General features: G+C 44.6%; 1 long non-coding RNA gene across 3 annotated transcripts; it reads left to right on the top strand.

Moving 5' to 3' along the window:
• Nucleotides 1-983: 983 nt before the first annotated feature.
• LOC123097359 (uncharacterized) lies at nt 984-5,461 on the top strand. Of its 3 annotated transcripts, none has more exons than XR_006447118.1 (5): nt 1,014-1,480; nt 3,907-3,987; nt 4,214-4,287; nt 4,381-4,449; nt 5,100-5,461. It is a non-coding gene; the product is annotated as an uncharacterized lncRNA (long non-coding RNA). The 3 variants fall into 3 exon arrangements; XR_006447119.1 differs by having other exon boundaries at nt 4,180-4,287; XR_006447120.1 differs by having other exon boundaries at nt 984-1,480; nt 2,481-4,287.
• The last annotated feature ends 893 nt before the right edge of the window (nt 5,462-6,354 follow it).

The following is a 6,354-nucleotide window of genomic DNA, read 5'->3' as shown; positions in this document are numbered from 1 at the left end:
GAGGCCGACCTTGCCTTCAGCTCACAAGACCACCCCGTCACCACCGCCGGCTCGGGCAGGCTTCCGATGCTCTGCACGCCCACCATCTGCAACGTAGCCGTCACCAAGACCCTCACCGATGGCGGCACCGGCCTCAACTTGCTCTCTGTGGAGGCCTTCAGCCTTCTTCACGTGCCGCTCGAGCGGCTCAGCCTCAGCAAGCCTTTCTCAGGAGTTGGTGGCAGCACTGCCCGCTCCCTGGGGCAGATCCGCCTCCCCGTCACCTTCGGCACGCGCGACAACTACCGCACTGAGCTGGTCGACTTCGACATCGCCCGTATTGGCCTCCCGTACAATGCCATCCTCGGGTACCCAGCTCTGGCCCAGTTCATGGCAGCGACTCATCCGGCCTACAACCTCATGAAGATGCCTGGAAGCAAAGGCGTCCTCACCGTCAAGGGGGACTCCAAGGAGGCCCTGGCGGTGCTCAAGCTTGCCCTCAAGACCGCCGCGGCGGCGCAGCCCGACGATGCAGGCACCTCCGAGCCCAAGGAAGCCACACTGACCAAGAAGAAGCAGTTGTTCACCCAAGACAAGGCGGAAACCAAGCAGGTGTCGGTCGATGAGGACGGGTCCTCAGGAGCCACCTTTACCATAGGTGCCGGCCTCAACCCGAACCAAGAGGAAGCGTTGATGAAGTTCTTGTGCGCAAACAAAGATATATTCGCATGGGAGCCCAACCACACTACTAGAAATCTATGTTTTACCTAGAGCCAAGGTCTTTACCTAGAGCTCATCAGCCAACTCAAGGGATAGACAAGCTATGAACAGTGGCCTCTAGGGAAAGATGAATATCTAGCAAAAAAAATTGGAGCTTAAGCTTTCCCTAGGGTGGTGCCACGTACAAACATCAAAGCCCAAAAAACATCAAGAGATGCCCGGTGTGCCCAGGTAGATTGACCTCCCGCTCTACGCTCGCGCCATTTTTTTCATTTCGCAAAGGTTGGGGCCATAGTCTAGTGAGAAAAGGAAGGGAGAAAGGGCGCGTAGAGGAAAAAAATCGTATGTGTATCCTTCACGCCTCGCCCCTGTCCCAAGCGGTGCCGCCGCCAGACCAATACTTTCCCCTCTCTCAGATCTCATCTCCCGACCATCCGCGCCTCGCCCTGGATCGCCCAGCTCCGCCGCTCCACGGCCCGCCCCACTGCGCCGCTCCCAGGCCAGCCCCGCTCGGCCGCTCCCCTGCCCACCCCGTTCCGCCGCTCCACTTCTATTTCCCCGTCTGTACCGCATTGGTGACCTAGTCACACCATGGTCGCGAAGGGCGTGGTGGCCCTGGCCATGTCGGCTGGGTGACGGCGTCGTGCCACTGGCGGTGACTCCATCTGCGACGCCCTCAACTCGTGCTGCCGCCCTTGACCGTGGTAGACGGTGCCGCCCCCGCTGATTGAATGACAACCGGATTTGCGTGCTGTTGTACGCCACTGCTACCATCCATAAGGTTCTCTCTCTATCTCTCTCACTCTCTGTTTTAGATAGTTTTTTGATTGCTGGTTTGGATAGTTGTAACTGTATATCTTGCAAAACTCTGAAATGTTGATTTTGTCTTATATAGCATCCAAAGCAAGTGGCAGGTGGTGTACTATTCAGTACACCTAGACGTTGTTCAGTATCTTCTCCAGTAGTTGGGATTGTCAGTTTAAATATCTTGGTTATAAAAGGTGTATGGAAGGTTAAAAGGAATAAAATAAATTTCTAGCTTTAAAAGGAAATATAAGAACCAATTGATATGAAGATGCGTGAAGGGGTTGTTTGGTTTGTGCCCCAACTTGCCCTGCCAAAATTTTGATGTGGTAGTGTTGTTTGCATTACCGTAGTTCCTACCAGTTTTTTTGGCAAAATGGTTGGTTCTAGGTTTGGTTTGTAACCAGTTAACATGCCACATATCAGCATAGCTCGTTTTTCTTTTTTTAGTGAATGAGCATCTGGGGTCTTAACATGAATTAAGAAATAGTATAACTAAGTGACCTACGAGCCTCCACAATGCTTCATCATTGCTGGCCGTCAGATTGCATAGATCGCAAGCCGTTTCATGGGCCGCTGCTCCGCAGAACCATCTATATTTGTGGTGGTTGATCGGGCTAGTACACTGGGCCTGTTTACATGGTCCAGTCCACACCTCCGCTGGTCCCTATGTCTTTGTCTTTCCTCTATCCTTCGACCACAGCCGCCGTTTTCCTCTCCTATGCCAGGAGCACTCAGCCGCCATGAAAAACAAAGTTGTAAAATAAAATTCCAGAGCGAAGACAGAACCTGGATCTGTGGCGGACCGATGAGATGGGGGATGCTGCACGACATTGTGTTTGTGGGTGCTCTGTGGACCTATTCCACTCCATGGCGTCGCAGCAAGTGTGGGATTATAATGTACTTTCTCTTAGAAAGGAGATACATGTTCAAAAAAAGATGGTAAAAGTAAATAATAAACTACCTTTCTTCTGCAGGTTCTTAAAGAGCCCTTATGAGAACATCTATTTGAGCGATTCCACAACTCTAAGTAGTGATTCGGAATCAAGATTAGTGTGTGGTCTGATGGCTCGTTGTGACTGTCTTTGTATGGGATATCGTCTTGAACTTTGACTCAATAACACGAGAATGCAGAAACTGATTCGTATGTCGTAGGCATCATATAATCACGGTGAAAAAGCAAAAAAAATTATTAGGTAATTATATTCTTACATCTTTCTGATACTTTTAGCAAGCATGTTTGTGTAAGCATGGACATATTTAAGTTTTGTGGTGCTTACCAGAGATCCACAATGCCATTCATGTAGCTAGATCCAGCAGTCTTATGTGGAACTTGTAGTACCTCCATCTCCTTTGCTTGGTTATATATATGATTAAATCGCTCTCTTCTTCGTAAACTCATAGGTCTTAATTATTTCTATCGGTGACTGCAAACTGCAGGTATTTTGATGTGATGCCAATGAAAAATGGAAAACTCTTACACTAGAGTATAATTTCTGTTTGCAAACTGTTCGACTTTGATTAGGTTTAGGTTATCACTTATGTGCTTTACTGGCCTATGTGCAAACGCACAAGTGTGCAAATATAAGAGCGGAAGCTCTAGGTGATAATGTTCTTTTTTTGTCCTTTTGCTGGTTGTAACTCAAGATTGAGATATTGATCTCTCCTCTCCTATAAACATATATTTTTTATTGTTCATGGCTTATATTGCATGCAACCTATGTGAACATACATTCATTTCTGACTCTTTCCACCCCTTGTTCATATCGAGAAAATATGGTACCTTCTTTTGTGAAAAGAGAAAATACGACCCATGGATGCGTAAGTATACGAGCTAGCTACTTAATTTTCCGGCTAACATGACACCCAAGCATATTACAGTGAAGCTAGCAGGTGGGCAGCCAATATTTTGGCGGATGAATTGGTTGCCCTCGGCTTGCCCGTGTATTGGTGAGAAATGCATGGGCAAAAGCCGGCTGGGTTGGGCAAGCCAAATATTTGGTGTCCAACCAAATAGCAGCCAAAACTCATGGGCACGCCAATATTTTGGCAAGGCCAGCTTTGGCTCAAAACCAAACACACCCGAACACATGAATGAGCCATTAAACCATGTAAATTGTGGTCAGAATGTAGCCACTAAACATAATGAATAGGAAATATTTCATGTAGTCTATCTGTTAAATTTGTTCACAGCTATGCAAGTACATGAATGACAAAAATAGTAGCTTCACTGATCCATCTTGTGTGTGTGTGTGTGTTATAAATCAATTATCCAGGTGGTTGAAGACTTGGCAACAAACACTTATCTATTTACTATTATTATGGTTACCATGATTGTCTTGTTGATTATAAATTCTTCTTTTCTATCTTTATCTTATTTGTCTAAAGAATCACACATTACAGGATGACAATTGGAAGAAAAGCATATCGACTTTCTCTAGCCATCAAACCTGTGCCTGCTACTCGGAACACTATGATGGATACGTAAGAGTTTCAGATCTTCCTGCTGCTATTCCAAATAATGAAGACCAACCTGCTGGGAAGACATATATCTTATTAATTTGTATAAGTAGTTTCTTGTTCTGCAATATTTTTCCTTTTTCTAATACTTGTTTGTTGCATTTACAATTTGCTAGATTTGAAAGTAACCACCATGTGAATTTTCTTGTATTGCAGACTTTGGCAACTAACCAAAGAGTGCCTATTGCAGAAATACCGCCGCCGCCGGTTCCACCTTCTCATTCACTTTCTCCTCGTGGATCTCCACAACGATCTACTATCCAAGTATGTAATCATCCATCTCAAGCAAACACACAAACATAAATACATTTGAAGCATGATAAGGATTCCTTCTAAAACCCGACTCTTCTTTTGCAGATTCTAGAAAATAGCGAAGAACCACCAGCTTTGTGTGCTCAACAAGAAATAAATCCTAGATCTCTTCACGTATGTATTTCTCAAACTAATCTCAAATGATACAACTAGTGATGGTCTGTTCGTTTTGATGTTCACATACTTGTGACAATATGCATGCTTCTTTGATGTATGATGCTAACCTGTGTGGTGCTGGATCATTTGATTAATGGGGTTGTGTGAGATGTGGGAGGGATCATAATATCTTTTCGTATGTCCAGTTGTCCAATTTACAGTTGTTATGCTGCCAAAATTTATACCAATTTTTGCATTTCTGGGTTCTCATTATTGGAAATAGGAAATTCTGTTTAGAACTTTGGTGATTTGATGTAACACACTAATTTGCATTGCAACAGAGTTGAGTGTAGTTCATACTTTATTTCGAAACAAAGATAATCACTTCTTTTGTGATTATCTGTAGAGTAAAAGTAATATCTCACAACTTAAGTTAGATTCTGGGTTACTAGAGGTGTGAGAAGTACTTAACTTTAGCCTTTTTATTTCCTGGAATAGTTTCAAAAAGTTCTTTATGAACATACCCTAGAATAGTTTCACGCGATTCAAACTAATGCATCACAAATTAGTGACTCTATGGCACCTTGATCCTTTCCTTATGCTTTCTATTTTTTTCCTTCTTATTGTCATGTTCCAGCCTTTGAAAATTTGCAAATCTTACTTTCCAGGAAGGCAGGAACATGGTGTTGCCTCAAGTCTTCGTGTTGCAGACGATGAAGGGATGTTTGGGGGATTCTTTTTCAGCCAGTCACTATTGAGTAACCAGTTGGGTTCTTGATGTTAACATGGTGGTACATGTTTTGGTGTAACATTTTGGTGCATGTATAGTTAACATGTTTTGTGATGTAGAAAACTCTAGTTGACCTACATCAATATATAGGTGCTAATTAAGATGTTTACTCAGTTAGATGTAGCAAACTCTGGCCAGCGTGCCTATTTTTTGTCAAACATTTGATGGCTGGTGATGTCTTGGCATCTATTGTATGCATGTGACGATTGATATCTATCTATATATTTGATGTTATTTTCATTTCATAATTATGAATCCATTTTGGATTATTTGAATTATGAATTTAAATTTAAATTACACATTTGAATTATGTCATGTATGGGGCTGGTGTTTCCCTACAGTATGTAACTCTAGGGGAAGTATGGTGATGTGGTGCAAAGGGGCCCCATAGTCTTTCCCTAGGGCTTGGCTGTAGGTAAACAACCATACACGTGGGATGTAGGATCCATATGGAAATCTTTCCCTAGGGCTTGTGCCCCTAGGTAAAGGAACTTTCCCTACAGCTTGTTGGATACACCCTAGGGGAAGAAGTCTTTACCAACTATACTATACCTAGGGTTCTTTACCTAGGGCAAGCCCAAGGTAAAGTCTTTCCCTATGGTTTTTCCTATTTCACCTAGGGTATATGGCTCTAGGTAAAATGTGGATTTCTAGTAGTGCTAGCTGGTGGGGGTGCCGAGAGAGGTGATTCAGCATCACTTAAGGGTGTGTCCCAATGTGTGCTTCTTGAAGCAGCGGGCGAGACGGCAGTCCACGGAGAAGCAGGCCTCACAGCGTTCTTGGCGCGCCTTGTAATGACCTTTTTGCCACTGTGGTTACCCCTTGACCTATAAAAGGAGGGCCATGGGAACATTAGAAGGGGTTCGAACCTTTACAACTCTCACGCATAGGTATTCATGCAACTGCCCTCCTCACCACTTGTCGGGGAGGAGCGCTCCGTGTACTTCGTGTTCAAACACCACCAATAAACCAAAGGCAGGAGTAGGGTTTTACGCTTCCGAGCAGCCTGAACCTGGGTGAAATCGTGTGCTTCCCGTTGTGTTTGCTCTATGCGTCGACCATCACCCCTCGCTGAACCAGCAAAGGGGCTGCATTGCCCCATAGATTGCCCGCTCCACGCTGACATCTTTGGC

Source organism: Triticum aestivum, chromosome 4D, assembly GCF_018294505.1.
Source record: "Triticum aestivum cultivar Chinese Spring chromosome 4D, IWGSC CS RefSeq v2.1, whole genome shotgun sequence".
NCBI lineage: Eukaryota > Viridiplantae > Streptophyta > Magnoliopsida > Poales > Poaceae > Triticum > Triticum aestivum.
This window is presented reverse-complemented; position numbering and strand designations above follow the sequence as displayed.